This window comes from Neofelis nebulosa, chromosome 9, assembly GCF_028018385.1.
Source record: "Neofelis nebulosa isolate mNeoNeb1 chromosome 9, mNeoNeb1.pri, whole genome shotgun sequence".
Classification (NCBI taxonomy): domain Eukaryota; kingdom Metazoa; phylum Chordata; class Mammalia; order Carnivora; family Felidae; genus Neofelis; species Neofelis nebulosa.
Genome location: NC_080790.1, coordinates 19,623,071 through 19,647,481, shown reverse-complemented (window position 1 = coordinate 19,647,481; position 24,411 = coordinate 19,623,071). Strand labels below are relative to the sequence as shown.

The 24,411-nt window shown below is 36.0% G+C and overlaps 1 protein-coding gene across 9 annotated transcripts in view; it reads right to left on the bottom strand.

Moving 5' to 3' along the window:
• Positions 1-24,411, bottom strand: part of NCOA1 (nuclear receptor coactivator 1) — a 247,378-nt gene that overhangs the window by 165,789 nt on the left and 57,178 nt on the right. For 8 of the 9 annotated variants that reach the window (XM_058682688.1, XM_058682687.1, XM_058682686.1 and 5 more), the window contains exon 2: positions 20,861-20,995. The gene's annotated coding sequence lies outside the window, so the exon portion shown is untranslated. Of the gene's footprint in view, positions 1-1,453; positions 1,476-20,860; positions 20,996-24,411 lie in introns of those variants that run through there. The other variant, XM_058682689.1, reaches the window with a different exon arrangement.

Here is a 24,411-nt window from a genome sequence, read left to right as displayed (position 1 = left end):
GGGACTTTACAAATATTTGTGGGAAAGATGCAAGAAATGCCTTATTTTCTATTCTGCCTCTTAGATCTTCAGTCTATCAATTTACTCTCCACATTGAATATTAAAAGTATTTCATAAATTTCTTTTAAAAATGACCCAATCAGGTTATTCCTCTGCTTAAAATCCATTAAGTCCTACAAGGAACAAATGATGTGGCTCCTCTCTACTTCTTCATACCTCTATCATTTTTGCTACTGCTCTCTGTGCTCTAGTTCTGCAGTCTTTTTTTTTTTTTTAACTTTAGCTTCACTTTTCAAAAATTATATTTTGTAAATTGTCACACAGTAATTTTTTTTGTGTGTACAGGTCTCTGAATTTTAGTATACATATAGAACCACACAACCACCAACACAAGCAGAAGACAGAGAGCCCCATTTCCGTGTCCCTCCCCACCCCCACGCCTTCCTACAACACCTAAACCCCAACTGGTCTAATCAGAATGACTTTGTCTTTTTGTCATGTAAGAGAATGCCATATAAATGGAACCACATAGTATGTAATCTTTTGAGACTGGCTTTTTTCCACCTAGCACAATGTCTCAGAGATTCATCCAAGTTGTTACATGTATCATTAATTTATTTCTTTTATTGGTGAGTAGTAACCCACTGTATGGATATACCACATTTTTTATCTTTTCACCCAACAGGAAAACATTCAGTCTGTTTCCAGTGTTTATTGATTATGAATTAAGCTGCTGTAAGCATTTGTGTACAGATTTGTACGTCAAATTAAGTTTTTTTCCTCTAAGATAAATACCCAGAAGGTGACTATTGAGTCATATGGTAATATGTTTTAAACTGGTTTCCAGCGCATAAACCTCACCAGTGATAGTAACGTTGATATTGTACTCTGTGATACAGTGTAAAGAAATGGGCGACTCACTTCTTGTGCTGTTCTTTCCAAAACACCATAGCCTAAATCTAACCATAAGAAAAACATCAGACAAATCCAATGGAAGGACATTCTACAAAATATCTAACCAGTACTATTCAAAAGTGTCAATGCTACCAAAAAGAAGAAAAAATCTAACAAATTGTCACAAACCAGAGGAGATTAAAGAAACATGAGAGTTAAATAAAATGTGGGATCCTAATCTGGAAAAGAAAAAGGATATTAGAAACAGAAAAATTGGTACAATATTAATAAAATCTGGAGCTTAGCTAAAAGTAATGTACCAATATTGGTTTCTTGGTTTTGAAAAATACACCATGGTTTTTAATAAGATGTTAATATTACAGGAAAGAGAGGCACATGGGCATCCTGTATTATCTTGGCAACTTTTCTTTATTTCCACACTGACATCTTTTAGTATCTTCAATATGTTTTAAGTCCTTTCTTACTTAAAGGCCTTTAGATATGCTGGTTCTATCTGCCAGCACATTCTTCTTCCCCCACATAGTCACTTCTAACTCACCTTTCAGAATTCAGCTTAAATGTCACATTCTCCTCAGGGGAAATCTTTCCATCATGATGGTCAAAAGGGGTTTCATGAGAAAAGGAAAAAAAAATCAAGATATATTAGTTCAAAAAGGCTTCCAATTACCAACTCAGCAAGAATCAAGGACTACTGACGGCCTTAAAAACCTATCAGAATTTCCTAAGCTTTGCCATACCACTGTGTATATTTGTCATGACCACCATCCCTTCTCTACCTCTTCCTCCTACCCTTCTCATATGCTTAGCTGTAAAACCCTAAAGCAAAAAGGGAAAGTGTATTTGTCATCTGGATAGAAAGAAAGGACATCCAATGCCCTGGATAGTAGGCATTGGAGAGAGAGGATTCTCTAAGGAACAGAAGCAAGTGGATGAACTTCCTAGGGCCTAGAACAAGAAGGAAGCTCACTTCCTAGGGGCCTAGAACAAGAAGTTCAACAACAAAAAGGTCTACCCCCAACAAAAAAAACTAAGGCAGTATTGAGAAACAGGCCAATCTTTGTATTAAGCAATCAATTTAAAGAACTGGTGGGGAGGGAGGAGTGAAGACTTCTTTTAAAGGGCCTCTTCCCTTAAAGTGTTATGTAGCTGACAGAAATGATTTCAAAACAGAGTGGGGGCGGGGGAGAGGAGGAGGAGGAGGAGGAGAATGAGCAGCAGCAGCAGTGGCAGCGGCGGCGGCGGCAGCAAAACTAATATTTTCTGAGCGTTTGTTGTAAGCCAGGGACTGGGTTGGATACTTTACCTACATGTTCTCATGTAGTCTTTCAAAAAAAAGTCTACAAAGTAGACATTGTAATTTCTACTTTAGAGAGAAAGAAATTGAATTTATACAGCTAAGACTGGTTCTGTTTCCGCTTTATTCTTATTCTCCCCGATTCGTTTTTATAATAATTAAATTCATTCTGAAAAAAAAAACCAATAAAGCCATATATGAAAACTTCAACCTAAATGAGAAAAGACAATTACAAGACACCAGTACTGACATGACAAAGATATCTGAATTATCTAACAGGGATTTTAAAGCAGGTATCAGTAAAATGAACGAATAAGCAATTACAAACAGTACTGAAACAAATGCGAAAACAGCAAATTTCAGCAAAGAAACAGAAGATACAAAGAAGAACCAAATGGAAATTTTAGAACTGAAGGATACAACAGCCAAAACTGAGAGCAGAAAAACAGAAGAAAGAATCAGTGGACTTAAACATCAATTGATACAAAGTATCTGGTCTCGGGACGCCTGGGTGGCTCAGCCGGTTAAGCGGCCGACTTCGGCTCAGGTCATGATCTCACAGTCCGTGAGTTCGAGCCCCGAGTCGGGCTCTGTGTTGACAGCTCAGAGCCTGGAGCCTGTTTCAGATTCTGTGTCTTCCTCTCTCTGACCCTCCCCCGTTCACGCTCTCTCTCTGTCTCAAAAATAAATAAACGTTAAAAAAAAATTTTTTTTTTTAAAAGAAAGTATCTGGTCTAAATAATAGAAAGATAATAGGTTGACAAAAATTAATGAAGCATCAGAGACCTATGGAACAACTACATGAGTTCTAACATTCATGTCATCAAAGTCCCAGAAGGAGAGGAGAAAGAGTGTGCACTGTAAGATTACTTGAAGAAATAATGGCTGACAATTTCTCAAATGTGGTGAAAATCGTAACTAACAAATCCAGGAAGCTTATTAGCCAACTATAAACAGGTTAAACCTAAAGACATCCAGACACAGACACATAAAAATATCTGAAAACTAAACACAAAGAAATAATCTTGCAAGTGGCCAGAGAGAAACAGTACATTTGCATATGGAGGAACACGAGTTAGAATGACAGCAGATTTCTCATCAGAAAAAAACATGGCGGTCAGGATTCCTTTACGTTAAGAAAAAAAGATTATCAGCCAATATTGTGTGTGCTTTTTAACTCACATTTCAATTTTAGATAGTATTTACTGAATTTCTGCTACAAAAATTGAGAAAAGTATACTCATAACTCCCACATCTCAATTTATTTCATTTTGTTTAAGTTTCAACATTTATATTCTACCTTACAATTGCATAATCAATTACATACATATAATTACATATGCAATTTCCACAGGTATCCAGTCTTCATTCTAATCTTAAGTGAGTTCAGTGTCTGTCATATTTAAAGAACACAATCAACAAGCTTGAAACTATGGCTAATTTCTCATTCTGGCTTCACTTGGCTCCCCCTACCTAAAATGACAACTCTTCCCTACCACTCTTCTTTAACTTCTGTCATACCACTTAATCGCCTGAAATTAACTATGAGTTTTTTTTCTTTATTATCTGTCTTCTTCCTCCACTAAAATGTAAGTGCCATGAAAGCATGGACTTTCATTCTGCTAAATGCTATATGCTTGTCCTTTTGTTGGGACATTCAGTTTGACAATGGAAAGTTGGAAGTCTTTTCTTTAGAAAGCCAGTATCTATATACCAGCTATAAATTTGGGGGAAAAATGTGATTTCACAGACAATTTTCAAATCAACATCACTTAGATAAAATTTATATGCAATAAAATACGACTAATTTAAGTGGGAATTAATTTTAACAAAAGAAAACACCTATGTCACTACCACAATCAAGATTTAGAACATTTCCAGCATCCCATAACTCTTTGCAGTCTACACAATTTTTACTTTAATAGGTTAGGGTATCTTAAATGAATTCTATGAGAAATGATTTGATATAATAACAAAGCTTTTTTCTACAGCCACCAATTAAAGGATCAAAATGCTTATTTATATTTAGTGAGAAGAAGGAAAGAAAATTGTTATACACCCCTTCATGCTGCACTCCCTACATCTAAGAACATACCTTTCGCTCTTCTCCAGGGTGTGTGGGTCTATCCACCATTCAATTCCCAGCTCATGTCACCTTCTCTGCAAAGCTCTAACTCTCCTCTCCTCCTGTCCCTTTTCCAAGTTAATCTCTATGTTCCCATGGCACATTATTATTACCCATATGTCAGTATTTGTTACAGTTTATAAACAATTGTTAGTCCATTAAAGAACGAACTATATATTACACACACACACACCCAATATCTGGCATGCAGAGTAGACAGTACATACTCAAATAAATAATCTTAAGATTTGGGTAAAATATCACCTACTCAGCAAAGCCCTTTTCCAACTCAACCTCTTACCCTGGGTATTAGGCACTTGGGTATATTCTTCTAACCCACTACTCAAACAATTCAACTGAATTGTCAATTCAATTAAAAATTCATCATTTTGTCATATAAAGCTTTCCTTTAAATTTTTAATTCTGAATGTTAAACATTAATGCGCAAAAATACTGGCCAATTACTTCATAAAATGCTTGCTATTTTTTTTAAAGAATCTGCACACGTATATCTACAGATAATTTATTATGTTTCTCTATTTTGTAAACAATGCAGATTTAGTTTTGCACCACTATTGGCAACACACTGGTTTTTCTTTAAAAATCTTGTCTTAGTTTATTCCAAATAAACCTCGTGACCCTAATTCAGCACAACGAACTGCTTCATGCATGTCAACTTTCACTACCCAAGTGTCACTAACATGTTAAAAACTAGATGGGTATGGAAACCCTTCTTTTTCATAAAGCCCTAGAGAGCAAACCAGGCCTTCAATTCATAATTTTTAAACGTCTGATCCTTGGCTACAAGATTATAATTTTAAAGAAAGCCTAACAATACCTTTGACAAAACAAACGACAGTTTGACATAGTTTTCCTCTATCTTTAGTGAAGGAGAGATTTACAAAAATGAAAGTAAAGCTGAAAGAATTCCATATCCATGTGGCATAGTTCAATAGAGACTTCCTAAAACAATTTTATTTTGACCCTGAGCATTTTTGTGAATCATTGTAAGCATAAGATTTCGGTAAAATTTTTCCTATATATTTAAATTTTTATTTATTCTCCTAACAGCACTGTCCTTTTACATAACCAAATTTAACTCTTAAAATTAATAAAAATAACATTAGCACAAAGGGACAATCATCCCCATCCACAGGTCAAGATGGAAAACAAAATAGTTTTACAATTACTGTAAGTGGACTTCTCGCATGAAGTTCCACTCCATTTCCAACAGAGTTTAAACTGATCTCCCTGCCTGAATCTGTTCTGTATACAAATGCCAGATTGAACTCGAATTAAGTAACTCTTCCAATGTCAACTTTTTTATTTTTATGTATTTATTTGAGAGAGAGAGTGCGCGCGCACACACATGCACACGTGAGCAGGGAAAGGGCAGAGACAGACGGAGGGACAGAGAATCCCAAGCAGGCTCCACACTGTCAGCCCCAATTGGGGGCTCAATCTCACAAACCATGAGATCATGACCTGAGCTGAAATCAAGAGTCAGACGCTTAACCAACTGAGCCACGCAGGCACCCCAACATCAGTCTCTGTTGAAAAATCATCAGTGACTTCCCATACCACAGAATGAAGTCTCACCCAGTTAGCTTCTTTCCATGTAAGTCCACACAGAACACTGCCTTAACCTGCGCCCCAGCTCCTACCTTATCCTCCAGTCAACCGCTAATACCAGGCCTTTCCTCAGAGTGGCCCTCCTTCTGGAGTGCCTTTTACAATTCCTGGCTCCCAACAGAAATCCATATTTACTGAATTTCCATACTCCAGTTCAAACGTCTACAAAAAATTCTTCATCGGCCAATTTGTTCCCCTCTCTTCCTCACTAAGGTACTTAAAAACAGGTTCTGCATGTGTATATCAAAAGCTATTCTAGGCAATGGTGTTACAGCAGAGAACAAAAGTGATACAGTCCCTACTGTCACCATGCTTACACTTACACATAGTGGATATGAAATATTTGGATATTAACTGAGCATAATACATCAAACTTCCCACTGTTGGCCAACTAGGTTGTCCTCAGTTTTATTATTATAAGTAATATTACTGTGAATATAGCTCTGAATTATTTACTCAGGGTTAATTCCCAAGAGTAGAATTACTAAATCAATGATCGCAGATACATTTATGATTTTTATGATATATATACTACCATACTACTCTCTAAATGAACTGTACCAATTCCAAAAGCAATGCATAAGTACTGGATTCCCATAATATAAGTAAAAATAGTTTACTTATTCAAGGAGTATGAAAAAGTTATTCACTGTTGTTTTAATTCCCAGGAAGCTGGACTCTTTTTCTTATGTTTGTTTACTCTATGCCCCCTTATGATCTAATGGGCATGACTTTATCAATGTACGTACTGGATCTTTGTACTGTAAATATTTTTAAATATTCATAGTAATGTTAGATAATATTTAAGGTCATATTTGTAAATATTTTCCATTTTGTTATTATTTTTATTTTTGGCTTTGTATTAGTTTTCTTTATATAGATGTGCTTAAAATTTTTTATGGTAAAATTTTTAGTCTTCTTACTATTCTTTGCACAGTTTTATTAGCTTTTCAATTTTAAAACGTTGCCATACATTTGCATACAGACAGCTTCAACACCAATTTCTGTGGCTGCTATTTGATCATCTCAAAACTTATTAAATAATTCAACCACCTGACAGACTTTATGCTTGCTCATGGTATATTCATTTCCTAAATCATATTTTTTCAATACTAAAGATATTTATTTTTCTTAAAATAATATTTTTAGGTTTCTGAAACTAGAAGTATCAGAATTAATGTCCAAACCCCTCCCCCTAGCCAAGGAAAAGGGTAAGTTGTGATGTTTGTCACTGCTTACCCATGTGTAAATCTATGGGAAATACCTTTCCTGAGAAGCTATTTAACCAACTATGACCACAGCTAAGTTAACTGCACAGGTTAACTCATACACAGTTCAACTTTAAGGTAAATCTAAAAGCCTACCTGTTGCTTGAGAGTATTTTCAGAAAGATTGAACTATGATGAATCTTTGAAATAAAAAGTTATTGTGGTGGAAAAGTTGTCTGTTGCAGGACAAGCAAGGACAATTAAAGCCAGGAGAAATTGCCCAACCTCTCAAAATAGATCACAGAGTTATCTGAGTTGGAAGAGAGACAGTGGTGCAGCCAATTTACATTTTTACAAGGTACTAACACCCAACCACTGGGTATGAATTTGTTAAAAGTTTCCAGGTGTCTCAAAAAGGAAGTTATTTAAAAAAAAGAAAAAAGGAAGTTATTTAATTCACAGTTTATCTGTAGAAAAACTGAAACTATGAGTTTAGCCAAAAAAGAAAAGCAGTTAAATCCAAACATTTCCCATATGACTCAAGACTATATCATCATAAAATATAAAGAAAAAAAGCAAGCACAGGTGAGAATGTGAAAAAGGATCAGATTTGATTTCACGATTCCAAAGAAGATGGTATAGAAATTATATGGATAAATGTATGCTTCTGTCAGTTAATTTCTAAGAATTTTTAAAATAAATTTAATGTTTCTTTTTTCTTGAGCATATATTAAATCAATAGTACATACCACAATTACCAATCTCAGAATGAAGAGGCACTTGGATGGCTTAGTCAGTTGAGCGTCCTACTTCGGCTTCAGCTTAGGTCGTGATCTCATGGTTCATGGGTTTGGGCCCCGCATTGGGCTCTGTGCTGACAGCTCAGAGCCTGGAGCCTGCTTCCGATTCTGTGTCTCCCTCTCTCTCTGCCCCTCCCCTGCTCATACTCTGTCTCTCAAAAATGAATAAACGTTAAAAAATTAAAAAAAAAAAAAATCTCAGAATGGAGAAAATGCACTGGGCATATGTATGTGTGAATGTTTTGTCTATATTCAGTTATTTATTCACTTGTTCATTTCTGAGTAGAGAAAGAAAGAACAGAAAGCAGGAACAAAACTGAAGATATAATGCACAAAGATCAAACCCTTCCAAGATCCTAAAAGTTACTGTGATGCAGAAAAATACATGATGAATGAAGTAAATACAACCCAGGTGAAAAAGGACAACCAGTTAGATAGCTAGCTAGTAACAACCAAAACATCTGATAAAATTAAAGGTGAGTAATAGCCTGAGGAAAACTAAATAGAAATGGGTCTTAATTGAGCTTAAAGCAAGAGTGTTAAAAACTTACTGGTATCTGAACAAGATTTCAGAGTACCATAATCCTTGATCAACCACTCTACCACTGCAATAGATTCCAGAGAGTGAAAATGAGAAGGGACGCACCAGGCAAAATTGCCTGTTTATTACTATCAAAAGGTTTGGACAAGCAACTAGGGACTCTTTCTGCCTCAGTTACAGGTAAGTCTAACACCTGAGACACTGAGACTAGGCAACTGGTTTCTTGGTTTCTTTTACACAGGCCTACATCTTAACCCACAGAAAAGAAGGAAAAGATAATCCATCAAGTATTTCCACAAACAGCTGTGATGGAGTAAGAGGAATCCAATTAATCCTCCTGCCTTATACAACCAGAAAAATGGGTAAGACAGATTAATAAAACAACAGTTTTCAGGTATTAGACAACAGTCAAAGCAGGAGTGGGTCACTGAGAAAATGGAGGAGTGAGGAAGGGAGATGAGGTGAGCCCTACAACTGCCCCACCCCACACCCCTGAAGCAGTTTCCAGGATGCAATATAGACAGTGAGGGCTTCAACGAGCCTGGAAATCTCAGAGGGTTGAGGAGACAGAGACTGATGTTCAGGGAGGCCAAGGCAGCCATAATGTGTGGAAAAGCATACCAGAGAAAAGGGAACTGTGCCCAGAAACAGAGCTCTGGAGATCTGCCCTTCAAGGCTTTAGCAGGTAGTGATCTGTTATGTATGAGAAGAAACTACCTAAGGTTGATAGAAGGACCACTGAAAAATAAATAGGCCAAAGAATTCCTAAAACTCATACTAGGAATAGTTTGTATTCCCATCAAGTAGAGTGAAAAGACTTCATAATACATGAGACATTAAGTTCTCAGAAGTTATCAACTCTAAATTAGCTCTAGGAAAATAGGCTGTTCTAGACTCACCCTAACGAAGCTTCCTCAAAACAAAGCACATCTCAAAAAAGCATCAAAGTGATTTCAAAAAATTTTAACTTCATGCCAAAACTTACACTAACATCATTGAAAGGAATACAACAAAATCCAGCACCCAACAACATAAAACTCACAATGTCTGACATCCAGTGAAAATTTACCAGGCATATAAATTAAAAGGGAAATATGACCTATAACCAGGAGAATAACAAATCAATAGAAACAGATGCAGAACTGACAGAGACACAGAACTTGGCAGACAAAGATGTTAAAAAAGCTACTATAAATATGCTCAATATGCTCAAGAAGGTACAGAAACACATGGGAAGTGTTGAGGGATAAGTGTAAGATTTTTTTAAGGCCAAAATGGAACTTCTAGAAATGAAAAATAGAGTATCTGAAATGAAAAATACACTGGGTGGGACTGACAGCAGATTAACACTTAATTTGAAAACACAGCAATAGAAAAATATCCTGAATGAAGTACAAAGAGGAACAAAAATACAAAAAAAAAAAAAAAGTTAGAAGAACAAAAGGAAAAACAGAAAGAGAACACCAATGATTTGAAGCAATATACCAAACAATCTGATATACATGGAATTGGGGTCCAAAACTCTAGAGGGAAAAACATGACAGAAAAAAAAAATCTTTGGAGAAATAATGGATATTTTTCAAACCATAAACCCACAGATCCATGAGGCTCAACAAAATCCAAGAAGGAAAAACAAAGCAAACCATACTTAGAAATATCATAATCAGGGGCACCTGGGTTGTTGCTCAATTGGTTAAGCGTCTGACTCCTGATTTCGGCTCAGGTCATGATCTCACAGTCATGAGACTGAGCCCCATGTCAGGCTCTGTACTGGGTGTAGAGCCTGCTGAAGATTCTCTCCCCCTCTGCCCCTTGCCTGTAAGCCAGGTCTCTCTCTCTCTCTCTCAAAAGAAATATATAACTATAACTATAACTATAACTATAACTATAACTATAACTATAACTATAACTATAGATATTTGAATTGTTGAAAATTGTTGAAAACCAGTGATTAAGAAAAAATGTAAATCGGTGCCAGAAGTGTAAAAAAAGACCTGTTATGTACAGAAAAACAAAAACTTCTGATCAGAACCTATACCAATGAGAAGTTGATGGAGTTCTAGTCCTAAGTACTGGAAGAAAGACACTGTCAACCTAAAATTCTATATCCAGTTAAAATATATTTCAAAATGAATGTGGGCTTTTAGACAAAGGCTGAGAAAAATCCATTACAAGACATGCAATGCTCTCTAGGAAAAAGGAAAAGAATATCAGGTCAAAACTTGGACCCACACAAAGGAATAAACAGCACTAGTAACAGCAAATATATTTATAGATACAAAGACATCTTTTTGTCTAAGTTTTTAGTTTCTGGGTTGTTTTTTTCTCAATTATCTTAATTTCAATAAAAATCTGTGCTTACAGAAAAACTAAAACAGTAACTCCCCAAAAGAATCCTCATTCTCATGAAGTAACCATTGTTAAGATAGTCATACTGATTTCATAACATTAGTTGGGCATATTTCCATCTTTTTATAATCTCTAGAACAGTTTCTCACCATAGGAATTACATGTTCCTTGAAAGTTAGAAAAAACTCACTGGCAAAATGATCTGGCCCCAGAATCAATTTTGGGAAAAAATTCCTTAAACTTTCTTCCGTAATCCTTGGTTTACCCAGATTTTCTTCTTAACGCAGTTTGAGTGTTTAACAATTCATTTCAGAGAGATTTCAAATCAGCTGGCTTAGAGTTAAATAAAGCTGTCTCACAATTTAAAAAATCTCTTTTCTCTCTCTATATATATTCCCATTATTCTTTCATACTTTGGTTTTCTATCTTTTTCCTTGATAAAATGAGATTTATTTGTTTTTTAATCTTAAGAAATAGCTCTTAGATTTTTCAATTCCACGGTTCCTGGTTGTTGTTTGTTTATTTTGAGAGAGAGAGCAAGAGCAGGGGAGGGGCAGGGAGAGAGGGGGAGAGAGAGGGAGAGAGAGAGAGAGAGAGAGAGAGAGAGAGAATCCCAAGCAGGCTTCACAGCGCAGAGCCTGACATGGGGCTCAAACCCACTAACCATGAGATCATGACCTGAGCCAAAACTGAGACTTGGATGCTTAACTGACTGAGCCACCCTGGCATACCCTTAGTATCTGTTTTTTAATCCATCAGCTTCTGTTTTTATCCTATTTATATCCTTCCTTTCTCTGAGGCATTTATTTTGACTTTATTTATTTGTTACACTAAATTCTGAAGTTGAGTTCATTTTTTTTTTAATCAATTTACTTTTTTTTTAATGTTTATTTATTTTTGAGAGAGAGAGAGAGAGAGCGCGAGCAGGGCAGGGGCAGAGAGACAAGGAGACACAGAATCCAAAGTAGGCTCCAAGGGCTGAGTTGTCAGCACAGAGCCTGATGCAGGGCTCAAAATCACGAACTGCAAGATCATGATCTAAGCTCAAGTTGGACGCTTAACCGACTAAGCCTCCCTTAATCAATTTACTTCTAAGAGCAGTATTAGTCTTAGCCTGAGTCTCATTTCAGTTACTTAATAATTTGTTATTTATATTTGATCTTCTATTATTTAAGAACAGTTTTTGTTTGATTTTTCCAAGTGGTTGGAGTAGTGCATTTTAAACTTCTGTTGTAGGGAGAAAATGGACACAAAAAGTTTCAACTTTTCTAGAATTTACTGAGGTTTTCTTTTGTGGCTTAACCCAAAACTTATGTTGTTTTTTTCACCATTGCATGGTCAACTGGAAAAGTATACTTAATCTCAATTTAAATAAAAGCTTTAGAAATGACTAAATAAGGCCCATTATAAAAGCAAATGCGCGTTTTATACTATAGTCAGGCTTTCACTTTTAATTAGCATTAAATATATCCATATGATATTAAGAGTAAGGACAGAGATTCCCAATTTTGCACCTAACCTAACTTTATGTTTACACTGCTAGACCTGTAACAGGCAGAGGGTTTCTTAATAACGTAAGTAATATCTAATCTCAAGGAATGTCCAAAAGTTCTTGAAAATTTCAATGACTATTTAAATTCATTTCCATGTTCTTTTTTTTTTTTTTTTTAAGTAGGCTTCACGCCCAGCATGCAGCCCAACACAGGGCCTGAATTCTCGACCCCACGATCAAGACCTGAGCTGAAATCAAGAGTCAGATGCTTAACTGACTAAGCCACCCAGGCGCCCTTCCATGTTCATTTTTAATTGAAACTAAAGTGATAAAATACTGGTAAGTTCTCCATATCAAACACTGTTTTCAAAAATAATGCACCCCTCCTTCTTCTCTAAAATAGTAAAATGTGATTTGACTATTAAGTAGTATGTTAGAACTATGACCTTTCTTGCATGAGAATCTCTAACTAATGTATCTGTGATTACAATAACTCAGGAGCCCTAGCATATCGGAAATTTACACTGAACTAGCAAAATCCGTATATCACTGGCTTTGCCAAATCTATGCTTTTGCAGTGTGTTTGAACTAGAATGATTCCTTTGTTTTCTAATTCTGATTAAAAATTAGTTTCTGAAGTCAAACTTTGTTTCAACCCAAGAGAAAGAGATAGATGAATCCTGACTCTACTGTGAGTTAACTTCAACGTAAGCCTTATTGGGATGTGTGGCTGGCTCAGTCGGTAGAGCATGCGATTCTTGATCTTAGAATGGCTGAGTTCAAGCCCCACACTGGGTCTAAAGCCTACTTAAATAAAACAAACAAACAAAAGTAAGCCTTATTAAGACTCAGTTTCTTATACATAAAATAGATGCAATAATAGTTTACATGTCACAGAGTTATTTGGACAAAATCTTAAAATGCATATAAAATGTCTATCATAGTGCCTGGCACAAAGTGAACATTAAATATTTATTATTATTTTTTTGTTTTCCTCATATCAGCTCTCTTTTCTCTTAGATTCACTAATCCCATACTCTGACACTAGCTATGCCTTCTCATTTAAGGTCATGTTCAGAACAATAAACACCTTTACCAACGAACTGATAACAGATGTTAAATTGAGTACCTCTCAGCTATGCCTAATCCTGCAGAGCACCTTTTGGTTTCCAAAGTATCCATGTGTCATTTGGAAAGTATTTCATCTTTCTACTCAAAGCTTTCATGATCAGAGAAGAAAGTGAGTTTCTGTCATACACATTTATTTTATTCTTCAAAAAATATATTTTATCTCTAACCAATAAACTATAGCCCATAACAACAAAACCTCCTCTTTAATTGTCAAGGGACTGATTATTCAATTTTAATAGCTATGCCACTCAATGATTATAGCTGTCATTTGAACAAATGGAACTCCTGTGCCTCTACTAGCATCTTTAGTTTCCAAATAGCTTAATGTCAACTTTCTTTTCTTTTTTTTATTTGAGACAGACAGAGAAACAGAGAGACAGAGAGGGGGAAAGCCCATGTGCAAGGTGGCAGAGAGGCAGGGGAAAAGAGAGAGAGAATCTTAAGCAGGCTCCATGGTTAGGGCAGAGCCCAACACGGGGCTCAATCCCACATCCCTGGGATCGTGACCTGAGCCAAAATCAAGAATCAGACACTCAAATGACTGAGCCCTACCCAAGTGCCCCATCATTTTCAAAAATACAATTTAAGATATGTTAGGTTGCTTCAGTTTATTGCTATATAAAATCACAGGTGTACCTGAGTTAGAGGGAGGAGCGTGGTGAAGTACAGAAAAATAGTACAACTTTTAACTAGCCCATGCCTTCAAATGGCTACCTTCCATAATCTTTAGGGGAAGGCTGTAATTGTGATTCATCTTTCTCTTGAGGGTGAAACCAAAATTTTCCTTCTCACTAGAGCCTATATGCCTCCTTTCATGAAGCTTAGCTATCTTAAAACCCATGTAGTTGGAACAAGTCACATTTCCCCCTAAATTGTTCCCACCTCACCCCCTAACAGGCAAGTATTCTTTTAACAACAGCTCTCCCAGTAACCTTTCTCAAACTCAGAGAAAATTATAAAAAAGCTCTTTACAGAGAACACAGAGATTATTCATTAAACCACCATAACATATTATCAACAGTTTTTGCCACCTGTCCCAGGCTTAGGAATTCTTAATGTAACTAAGCCATATATACCCACCCTTCCCCATTTTAAAAATTAATTAAAGAAAAAGAACTATTTTTTAAAAAAACATTATGAAGTAGTTATCTCTTAAGCCAAAAGGCATATTTTTACTAGATATATATTATGTGCTAAACCACATACTACATGCTTTGTCTAATTTTGTCTCATGTAACCTATGTAAAGTCAGGTGGAAAGTAATTATATAACAGATGTGAGGGCTGGGGAAAGGAAGGAATAATTTTTATCTAAGATTCACAAAGAAATTCAGCAAACAGGACCAAAGAAATCTACAAGTAATTGAAAGTAAAATGAGCCATGAATAGGCTGCTTACAGATCAGGAGGTAAACTCAAAATAAAACAAAACAAAACAAAAAACACTAGAAGCTGTTACAATACACTTTTATTCTTTTTGTTTCTTGCTACACACGAATTCTTAGACTAGTAATGAGTACCTTACATTTGTAAAGAAGTAAATTCAACTGGACTCTGGCTCCCCTAAGTATAAAGACAATTTCCAAAATCAAAATTACAAATGAAAATTGCTATTTAAAATTTAACTTCTAGCCAGCACACTAAGACAAAAATAAAAGGTGTAGGGATTAGAGCAGAGAGAAGTTACAAGGAGAGATACAAAAACCTAAAGAAGTACAGACTCTGGGGCCAGAATGCCTGGATTCAAATCCCAGCTAGTAACCCTGGGCAAGTTAATGTCTGCATCACTGGAGCTCCTGCAAGGATCAAATGGGTTAATATGTGTAAGTGCTTAGAATAAAAGCCTGATAAATAGAAAGCACTGTATAGTAAAATTATCCTTTTATAGGCAATATGATTTTCTATACAGAATACCCAACAGACTCAGGAAATTATCAGAAGTAAGAATTCGGCAGGTTGCTAAATACATATAATTCAATTGTCCTCCTATAAGCCAACAAAGAGAATGTAAATTTCTGGACTTTTTTCGTATGGAAATGTTCAAAAAAGCTTAGAGAATAGTACCAAGAATTACACCACCACCACCACCCCCAACACCACAGGTGCCTACTTTAAACAATGATCACATCAACTCATGGCCAATCTGGTTTAATCCCCACCCACAGCTTCCCCTCTACTTTGGATAATAATGAAACATATCCCAGACACATCCTTGCATCCACTATCATTTCAGTATGTATCTCTAAAAGATAATGACTCTTTTTTTAAAAAATTTTTTTACATTTATTTATTTTTGGTAGACAGAGAGAGACAGAACACAAGTGAGAGAGGGGCAGAGAGAGAGGGAGACACAGAATGCGAAGCAGGCTCCAGGTTCTGAGCTGTCAGCCCAGAGCCCGATGCGGGGCTCGAACTCACAGATCACGAGATCATGACCTGAGCCGAAGTCAGATGCTTAACTGACTGAGCCACCCAGGCGCCCCAGATAATGACTCTTTTTAAATATAACTACATACTGTTACCACACCTAATAATTAACAATAATTTCTTAACACTAAATATGTAGTGTTCAAATTTCCCTGATTATTTCATAAATATTTATGTATTAAAATCTGGACCTAAATAAAGTCCAATCATTGCTATTAATCTCAGGTTTCCTTGTCACTTCTCTTCTTTTGTTCCCTACAACTTATTCATTGAAAAAAAAAAAAACAAGTTGTGTGTCCCAAGGACTTCCCCAAAGCCTTGATTTTGCTGGCTGCATCTCCATAGTATCATTTCATTTGTTTCCCTGTTTTTTGTGTTTCCAGTAACTGGCAATGAGAGCTAGAGGCTTGATGCAATTCAGGTTCAAGTTCAATTTTTTTAAAAAATATTTATTTATTTTTGAGAGACACAGCACAAGCAGGGGAGGGGCAGAGAGAGAGGGACACACAGAATCTGAAGCAGGCTCCAGGCTCCGAGCTGTCAGCACAGGGCTGACATGGGGTTCAGTTCAAACTTGTGAACTGCGAGATCATGACCTGAGCCGAAGTCAGACGCTTAACTGACTGAGCCACCCAGGAGCCCCTCAAGTTCAATTTTTTAGCAAGAATACTTAATAGGTAGTGTTGTGAACTTTCACTGAGAGAAACCTAATGTCTGGCTGTCTCTCTGTGATGTTAGCAGCCACCAATAATCTTTACTTAGGTCCTGGGATTCATGACAAAATGGTGATGTTCTACTGATCACTCATTCTTCATTTATTAACCGGAATAATCCCCAGAAAAGAAACTTCCTCTCCTCAACTACATGGTTACTTTCAGGTACAGTGGGATCCTTAGCATACTCCAAAGAAAACTCGTGAGTTTTTGGGGTTTGTTTCTTTTTTTTTTAACTATCATTATGCACTCAGGGACTTAAAGTTGATATGACTGAGTATACTGCAGTTATACTTACGATACTCAAAATGTCTCCTCTTTGGCCAGCCAGAGCCCATCCAATTAAGCACCTTCGTTGTTCTGCCACACCCTGTTCATGTTTGATAACTTCTTTGCAGAGATTTTCAAGTGCCCAGGTCTGCAATCATCTTTAACCATAAGCCGCTTTCCATATTCAACTCATTTCCTTCTTATTCTATATTTCTACTAAATTGAAAATCCCTAATTCTTCATTATAAATCAGCTGTGTTATACACTCTGAATATTATGATTGAACACAGACCCAGAAATTATCAATTATAGCACTATGTCTCACCGAAGTCTACTTTCAGCATTCCATTAAATGCAAAAAAAAAAACCAAAAAACAAAAAAAACAAAAAAACAAAAAAACCCAAAAGCTTCTGAACCTATTCTCTGCTGGCATTCGGGCTCTGGCATATTTTTTCATGTTCTATTCCAAAATTTGGGTATGGTTTTTTAAAATGCACAATGAAATTTCACTGTTGTTTTTTTCTTTGAATAATTGATAAAATCATCAAGTATGGGGAAATGGTCAAACTCTTAGAAGTTGAATTATTCTGGGGTGCCTGGGTGGCTCAGTCGGTTAAGCGGCCGACTTCGGCTCAGGTCATGATCTCACAGTCCGTGAGTTTGAGCCCCACATCGGGCTCTGTGCTGACAGCTCAGAGACTGGAGCCTGCTTCAGATTCTGTGTCTCCCTCTCTCTCTGACCCTCCCTCGTTCATGCTCTGTCTCTCTCTGTCTCAAAAATAAATAAACATTAAAAAAAATTAAAAAAAAAAAAGTTGAATTATTCTGTACCATAATTCAGACTTTTGGAAATCCTCATACCTCATCCTTAACATTAAAATTCATGATGCTGTGACTATTTGACGTACTTAATGTATTTGCTATGCTATGCCCCCCTTAAAATCATAGAAATGGCATTATCAGTAGTAAAGAGATATTTACCTTACTTTACTAAAAAATTAAACATTTAAAGCCCTGTCACACTACAGCACCAGCATTCATCACTGTGGAAAAGCAGTATCCTATACCTACTGGCCATTTCTTCATAAAACACTGAAAAGTCATGGCTTTGGTGGCCAAAAATCACTTACATCCACAATTTTTACTACTTTCTTTGATACTAAATCACAATCAGAAATTACATTACTGAATGCCAATTCTCCTTGAAAAAAGCAGGTATGAACTGATATCCTGGTGCAATTTCTTTTCTTCGCAGTTTAAGTGCACCCTTTCCCTGCAGCCAACGTTGCTGGGCTTCAATCACAGGAACCAATGCAACTTTTCCAGGCAACACTGGCTTTAAAACTAAAACAAAGACCACCAACCACCATCACCAACGACAACAACAAAACAAAATAACAACAAAAATCCTCTGCCCCAGTATGGATTTCTCAGTGATAAAACAGTAACACATCTCTATGAAGTGCTGGTATGTTCTCTGAACATCAGTGCTTTCATCCAACTGAAAAACAAAAAATTCTGCTAGCATGCACACATGACAGTAATTGCTTTTCCAGATGGTATGCCTTTGATAAGGGATTTTTGCCAAAAGCTCATTTTACTTTCTCTCCAAGCATAATATTTGCCATTAACTTTGAAACTGGTTTTACAAGCTTCTCACTAGTAGTGTGAGTTGACCTGTTTTTTGCTATGAGAAGGGTAACTGTGAATAATACTTACTGGTGTGGTCTTCTCCGTCTTTAGCAACAACATTAATCTCACACTGAGAAGCATTATTTTATAAAATTTATACACATTTCACTTTTCATCACAAGTCTAAAAAGTAGTATTTCTAAGGCAGAAATATTAATTCAATTCCCCAGGGTGGCATGGAAGGAGAAGAGCCAAAGCCTGTGCTCTTTCCATCATCCCACAGAGAAATGTAGCAAGGGAACACCTATTCCCTCAATATACCTTGTTGACAATTGTTTTCAAATGTTTTCTTGAGTCCAAACATTTTTTAAAGGTACCATTTTAACGTAATGTAAACTGTAATCTAAGATATAACCTTATAAATGTTCTAGGGCCATAATTCAGGTACTGATTTTATTTTGCTTTGATCCAATCTCAAAACCTAAAGCAGCCCCCCTCAAAAAATTTACAAAAAAATATTGTCCAAATGTATTCTATAAAACTTCCGTGAAATTTTTGTTTGTGAAATTTTCACTTTTCTTCATTTTCAAAGGGTAAAATAAAAAATATTAATAAAGGATATAGTGTGAAAGCTTGGAAATAAATGAGTGGGGAGATATAAGAAATTGATGAATTAGAGATATCCTAATTTAAGGAATTAGGCAAATAAATTTGGCTATGTTGCACTTTCACAAGTAGAACCAGTTAGCAACCACAACCAATTCATTAGCAAATCCAATTGATCAGAACTTCCTATTCCCTAATCTTAACTTCTGTTGAGATCTGAGCATAGTACTATACTGCTCAGAAAGGACTTCTAGAATTTGATCTTATGTGCTCATCTTCTGACTGTTTTTAAATGGTTTTCAAATGAGTGTATTTAGCTTCTCTAGCCCCAACAGTAAACCTTTGTAGTGAAAAATGCCTTCAACTTCATTTATAAGGAAGTTATAAATAATTTATATTCTTCCCCATTATCTAGAATCATTCTTTGCAAAGCTTGGACATTCGACTAATGTTGTTAAAAAATAAGAGAAATGTTCTGGAAACAAGACAAATTATATATTTAATCATCATTATTATATGATTCAAAATGACACACAAAAAAATTTAGAGAAGTACAAGATATCTACTAGCTGCCAGAACAGTTCTAAAACTTCTCATCAAAGCAATCTCTTTTTCGTCTATTTGATTCAAGGTAACTTTTCTTTGACAAACATTGTTCAGTTACACCAGCCCCTTTAGAAGACAGTCATTTATTTTAACTGACGCAGTCAGGATTTTCCAATGTCATGGATTCTTATTATTTTAGAACTTATTGCTTTACATATTCTTCTTCCAAAACAGAACAAAATTAATAATCCTAGTAATAAGTGATACATTTTTCTCAGATCTTTTTCTCTGTATTCGAGCAAGATTAATTTACAAACTTCTATAATATATACAGAGAACCACCAACTTTGACCTGCCCCCTGAAATAATAATTTTCCATACTTCTTGCCTATTTGGAAACACATTAGAAAAAAACTTTTTTTTGTTTTTAAATAAATACCTAACTATATTCAGTTTAGAATTTATATGTATTTTAGAAAAATAGATAGCACTATGTTTTTTGTTGACACTACATTTCCATTCATTGTTTTGAACTGGCATATGTAGTCTTTAAAGTGGGATCCACCCCATGACTTGGAAGTGTCACTTGATTCTTTAATTACATATCTCCCTTTTCTGGTCCAAGTGAAACTGACCTATCAGATCCCAAAGGTCCTACAGAGACAGTCCATGTAAAAGTGATACCTCTTGGTGAATAAAAAACCCTTAATAATAAGTTTAGGAGACCAAGAACAAAAAGGTTTCCAAATCAAACCAAAGGACAATCACTAAGATCTCATGTATCATGTGAGCAGACTCTGTCAGAATGCTTAATTCATCTGCCTATCCCAGAGGGTCATACATAAAATAATTACTAAATTGACATTTTTAATAAATAATAAATAATAATTTAATAAATAATAAAATTAAAACTATTATCTAACCTAGTTTACTCAGTCTCAATCTGCACCCAGTATATTCCTTATAATTGACATGCTTTACTAATTATAAAGATTATCTCCCTTTTAAATCCGCATCTTTTCTGTTTTGGGGGCAAAAGGGTAGGGAAGGATGAATTTTTCCATAAAAGCTAAGCATTCTAACACAAAAACTTTTAAACTTATGAAATCTGTATATAGAAACCAATATTACAAAATGACTTCCAAGGAGTCAGATTAAAGTAAAATTGTGCCTCAAATACCTTAGAAAAAGTAGAAATTCTAAATGTTGGGGTCTTCATTTGGAACCAAAATTTTCTACTGCATGATCTTGCTGATGGTCCTTGATTTTATCATCAGAGTCGGTTCCAGTTACATTTCCACTAATAAGGACAGATCTACAGTAGAAGAAAGAAGATACACTTAGTCTACTGAAAACATTACAGATTTAGATTCTATTACATATCATTGCTTCCCTGTAAGCACACGAAAATTCTTACACAGATGCTTTATTCAAGAAATGCCAATTCTCATCCTTGTCCCTACTACAGATTTTAAAAATTGAAATTAAAGATTAAAAGCTCAATAATTAATTAATTAATAAGAGATCATTAGTTACTAGCTTTAAAAAGGTTCAGATCCCCAATGAAGATATGTAGCAAACTGGGCTTTGCATCAGTATTCCGAGGAGACCGCGACCCTCAACTATTAGCTTACTCTCATCAGAATTGCTGACGTTACCCCAGCAGCAGTGGCTTCAGCACCCAGTTTTAGGTAAAGTGGAACAGTAGGAGGGAATGGGATTCCTCGAAGAAGATACCTCAATGCAATGGCTCCTTACCGGATCACTGTCACTGGGACATGACAAACTTGATTTTTTCTAAACTAATGATAGTATTATATCTTCCCATTTTTATCTCAAAGCTAATTCCTAACGGTGGGGGGCTTTGCAGATTATCAGAGGATGCATAAGAAATGTGAAACCTGCTGGCTTTCATTACTTCAAGCTTAACTGGTTTAGGCTTTACCACTCAGGGTTAAGTTTTTCACTAAATTTAATATTCCCTTTAGATCACAAAGACACAGTGGATTAGGTCCAGAGATGATCACTATATCACAGGTCAATTCAGGAACTGTGCCAGTTAATTCTACCTATGGCTTCCACCCATAATCTCTGGGCTTTATTCAAAACACAAACCATTCTGGCCAATTACCCTCTCCCCTATTTTCACACCCCAGTCTTCTCTGTGCTTTCTCACCCACCCCATGTGTTCCCCCACCACTGCCCTTCCTTTTAACCTTTTCCCCGGGGAACCTATGGAAAACTCTTTTACATAGTGAAACAAATCACCTCTACATCCTCAACCTATCAGTGAACACTGCTTTCAACCGCTGGGCTAAATCTGGCTCTTGAGAGGAGCCCTCTACAGTGAAGGTTAACACAGTAGGGATCAACCTTCCCCACAGTGATATTTCCAGACCCAAACTCACAAGCAATCCCATTCCTGCCTTCAAGCTCAAGCCATCTGGCTTCCTACTCTCTTCTCTTTGTCATTCAATATCCCAATCTGTCATTCCTAACCTAGGTCCAGACTTGATCCCTTAGATGTGCTCTACTGCTCTCATTTCTCCAGGTAGTTACTGTGTTATTACCAGTCTTAAAATCTTGACTGTCACCCAAGCTATCCATCTACTGAGTATGTTACTTTCTTCCTTCCACTTCACCACCCTCAAATTCCTAATGCTGGTTCGATTTAATCACCTGCTAGAGAGAAAACACACAACCATGTGGACTGATCCTGCTATTAACATTAAAGTCTTCAATTTTATATATACTTTAATTTTCTTTAATGTTTATTTATTTTTGAGAGAGAGAGAGAGAGAGAGAGCGCGAGCGAGCATGAGTGGGAGAGGTGCAGAGAGAGAGGGAGACACAGAATCCAAAGGAGGCTCCAGGCTTGGAGCTGTCAGCACAGAGCCCGACACGGGCTTGAACTCAGACTGCAAGATCATGACCTGAGCAGAAAGTCAGAGGCTTAACTGACTGAGCCACCCAGGTGTCCCTAAAGTCTCCAATTTTAAACAATGAATGCTATCCAGTGGAGCCTTTTACATATCGTTAATCAGGTCCTTCCCCCATTATTCACACTGCCTTTCCTTCCAAACTTTTGGTACACTTCCTCTTCCCGTCCTATGGGAGGTGGGATGGGAAAGCGGTTTCTTCATGTTTTCCTTAACTGTTTGTGTAGGTTGTTATTATTATGAAAACACTATTTCTTTCATTTACTTTGAACGTTTTTTCAATTGCTAGTTTTTAATATAAGTTTTTATTTTTAGGTGGCCAGATTTGTCCACCACTGCCTTCTCCGTTTATTATTTCTCTGCTTAGAAATTTCTCCTCCTTCAATGATAGCAGATAAATACTCTGATTTTTACCTTGTCTATAGGCTAATTGTTTCAATACTTCATCCCAAAAGATGTATGAAATGAGATTTGACTTTAAACTGTTTTCTGAATTGCCAACCAGTTTTCCTGACAACATTCAGTAATTCTCACCATCCTTTGGTTTATAAGGGGTTTTTTTTTTCCACATATTTCATTTGTTTTTCTAAAATAAGGCTGACTTCTGGGCTATAATCTGTTGCAGTAATGTAATTGTTGTTTCCTTATATGTTTTAATTTGTGGTAAGAATATTCTTTGGTATTCTCACCTCCAATTCATCCCAACAACAGTTAAGATACATTTTGCCAGTTTCCCAGGACATGCCAAGTGATTTCATGAGTAAGAAATGGTTGCCCAGTCTACTCTGAGTACTATGTCTTTCTGTTACGGTTGTTGCCTATACACATTGCTCCTTTCTGTTTTAAGGCATCATCCATTCCACTACTGAGTCAAGAACCGAAACCTCTCTAACCGTGCTAGAAAGACACCCTTCTTAAATATTTATTCACCTGGAGCCAGATTCATAAATTCATAAAACCTTGCTCTTTGCAATTTTCCATGTTCTGTATGTGGTCTTTTCATTTATAAAATCTGATGTGCATAAAATAAAGGTATCTCATACACAATTTTTATTTCATAGGCCAACATTTTTATCATCTCTGAAGTATTTTTCAGATTTTCCTATTATCTTTTAAGATCCACAGGTGTGTTTAGTATTTTTAGTTTACATCTTTTGCATACACTGACATCAAAATATTTTATCAAAACTGAAAAATGATGTAAAAGGAACACATATTTTAACAGTCTCATTCCTATGTCACCCACATGCAGCTCACATTGCCCTTGATTGCTATTGGTCACCACTTTTGTTAGTTTTTTCTATGTCCTTCCAGCAATTCTTTATGTAAATACACTTAACTGAAGAACAGTCTTATTCCTCCTATCTTCTTAAACAAAATTCCCAGTTTTACACCTTACTTTTTTTTCAATCAGCACATCCTACAGGTGTTCCATGTTAGGGTCTGTTTCAGCATTGTTTTTAAAGCTCCGTGATATTTCATTACATGAATATATACTAGTTTGGGTAACTAGGCCCGCGATTGTAAGAAATTAGACTCCACAAATTTAAGTGTTGTTTTTAAAAGCAATTTAGAGTTCAAGAGCAGCAACTGTACAGACCAAACAGTACAGAAACCTATGTAGTGTGATTTCACAAATTTGTAATTTTATTGATAAATATAAGTTATCTTGTACCTCACTTTATCTTTTCTCTCAAGTTTACTGTAAGCCTATCTAAAAATCTATCAACTGTTATAGTCATATGAGAGTGAGGAGCCTCAGATAATAAAAGCTGCCCAATCTCACCGAGAG